This window comes from Myodes glareolus, chromosome 19, assembly GCF_982192425.1.
Source record: "Myodes glareolus chromosome 19, mMyoGla1.1, whole genome shotgun sequence".
Classification (NCBI taxonomy): domain Eukaryota; kingdom Metazoa; phylum Chordata; class Mammalia; order Rodentia; family Cricetidae; genus Myodes; species Myodes glareolus.
The window spans coordinates 42,667,052-42,669,971 of NC_142044.1; the positions used below are offsets into that span (position 1 = coordinate 42,667,052).

The following is a 2,920-nucleotide window of genomic DNA, read 5'->3' on the forward strand; positions in this document are numbered from 1 at the left end:
AAGTCATCCTCCTGATCATCCACAGATATATGTGCCCATAAGATTGAGATGTCACCGTGAGATCACATATACACGTCACATGAGATCACACACTGCAATGCAGGTATTGGGAGACAACCAGCTGCTTTAGCAAAGGTAAGCAGCAGTCTCCACAGTCTGTGGTCTGTCCTGCAGGCCTCCCCTGGACAGGACTAACCTCCATCAGAGCCACGCCTCTGGGGGGTGGACATCTGAATTACCAGTTGCCATGTGCTGTGTGCATATTCCACGTCCTCTGACGTTTCCCTCCCCCATCCAATCCTTTACCATGAGAGATGGGTGATTGATTACTAAAAGTAGTCATTGAAAAGCAAGTTGGTTTAAGTAAAAGAATAGTAAAAACTAAAATTATGGCTATTAATAGTAGCATGATAGCTTAAGTTTGTGTTTACAGTGGAACCTGCTTTGTGAATTTACTTTTTTCAGTGTGAAGACTGTCAGCAAGGTAGACCTGTCTGTGAGTCTGCCTTCCTCAGTTGGAGACCTAGTAGCTCTGGACAAACAAGGCCTGACTTTTACATATAGAATGGGCTGACCGGGTAGCTGATGCCTTAGGGGAGGAAATGAGGAAGGTCAGCTTGCAGCTACTGAACTGTTGAGCTTCAGCTGGCCATCAACACCATCAGCATCTGAAAAGGATACATTTGAGTAGGAAGCAAATTCCAAATGGCATCTGTAACAATTTAAGTACAGAAATTTACCTGAACAGCCAACCTGGAATCCTCCGTGGTGATATCAGTGGCTTAACTGCAGGCAGAAGTTGTCGATCTTTGGCTGTCACACAGGACAGATCAGCCTGTGGTCAACAGACCCAGGTCTGAGAGATTGGGCGGAAGGGGTATAGAGTTTATTTAGTGGGTTATGTAGGGGGAAGGAAAGGGGAGAGGAGGGAGAGGCAGCTCCAGAAGAAGGGCAGACAGACAGGCAAGGTCTAAGAGATGTTTCTGTGGAGGAGAAAACTGACCCAACTTGGCGAGGTGGAGTAGAGCAGTCTGCCCTACAGGTGTACAGACTGGGCAGGGCCCTGGCTGCAGCTGTTCTCTGCCCAGTGCTTGGCATTACCACAGCTGAAGTGAGCTCCAGGTGGAGTCTGTTGCTGCCAGTCTTCTTTGGAGAGAGTCCCAGCTGTTGTTACCTAAAGCCGGTATTTTTTTTTTTTTTTTGACAGCCTGTAGAAACTTTATTTTCCTTCCACTTTTTTTTTCCTTTGCTTAGGACCACTCAGTGGTGGCTCCAGCCCACTCGGTGGTCTGTGCTGTGGGAGCTGCTGACCAATCCTCAGTGGCTGGCTGGGCTCTCCAGTCTTCAGTAGGGAACTGCTGGATGGGCACCGAGGGCACCTGCACACTCTCAGACCAGTCAGCCACCTCTGGCTGAGCAGCAGTGAACTCAGGAGCTGGTGTAGTCCATTCGCCCTGAAATTCCTCCTTGGTCACGGCCTTCTCAGCAGCAGCCTGTTTTTCCTTCTCAATGTCCTCTGGGTCTCTGTAGAAGACCAGGCATAACCTCCCATGGGTGCTCACGGGAGATAGTGCCACGCATGCGAAGTACTTCCCGGGCCAGCATCCACCACATCAGGCCCACCGAGTGAGCTCCCTTGTTGTTGCAGGGGATGGCGATGACGTAGCGCAGAGGTGAGTCTGTGTTACACAGGGCAATGGTGGGCAGGTTCACGTAAGACGCCTCTGTGAGGGGCTGGTGGTCAGCCCTGGGATCGGTCACCACTAGAAGCCTCGGCTCCCTGAAGGCTGCCTGGATCTGGTTAGTGAAGGTCCTTGGGGTGAAGCGTCCAGCGATGGGAGTGGCTCCAGTTGCGGCAGCGAACTTCAGCACTGCTCGCTGCCCAGTGTTCCTGGAGATGACACTGACACCAGCAGGGTTCTCAACGGCAATAGCCCGAGCTGCAAGCAACAGCTTCTCCCAGGTCCTCTTCAGATTGATGATATAGATGCCATCGCTTTTCCTTTTGTAGATGTACTGCTCCATCTGAAAGTCGAGGTTGGTGCCACCTAAGTGGGTTCCTGCAGCGAGGAATTTGAGGACATCCTCCTCCATCATCTGCAGGACGTCAAGGGCTTCGGACATTGTTTAAGTTTCCCTTTTTTAGTTACGTCGGGAACCAAGAACAACGCCGCCGTGTGGACCCGTCCCGGGACAGCGCGGAAAGGCTAAAAGCCGGTATTTTTGTCTGCCAGGGAAAGCCTTTCTCATTCAACACTTCAAATGCTATATTCAACAGATCTTTCTGAGGAATTTGAGGGCCATTGTTGAATCTGTTAAGTATACTTGGTTTTAAACAAACTTTACCTATTTTTAAGTACTTGCTTCAGGCTTAACCTTGACAGCATATACAGAAGGCTAAAACCTGCTCCTGTAAATTAATTTACATTTGTACTTAGCGTGAATACAAACATACTTTTGAGCACGTGAAATAATTGGATCATTATAAGTGGCTGGCCATTAACTTACATGTCTTAATTATCCTCGACAGTTTACACCAGTTAGTAGCTTTTATAAGATTAAAATTTTACAGTTTTATTCCTGCTAAGCAGTCTTAAAATTTTGAACTGAAGATAGTTTAGCATCAAAATAAAACTTTAAATACATAATTATAGTCTATAGAGAGACTAGAAATCTTACATTCCTGATCTTTTCATAGTGTACCTTAACAGAATATGACAATTTCTGGTATGACTCAGTTTATCCAAATAGCTTAACCTTGACAAAGTTATCAAAGACAAAGAAGCTAGGCATACATCTTCAAGTCAGTTTCTGCCAGACTAAATAGACCTAAGAATAGATCAACCTTATTTATCAAACATACCGTATTCATCAGACATATTTTGTTTCTTCTCTAAAATTTTCTAGAAGCCTGGTGTTG

General features: G+C 46.7%; 1 pseudogene; it reads right to left on the reverse strand.

The window, feature by feature from the left end:
- Window positions 1-1,235: 1,235 nt before the first annotated feature.
- On the reverse strand, window positions 1,236-2,139 carry LOC148118957 (small ribosomal subunit protein uS2 pseudogene; annotated as a pseudogene).
- Between the last annotated feature and the right edge of the window lie 781 nt (window positions 2,140-2,920).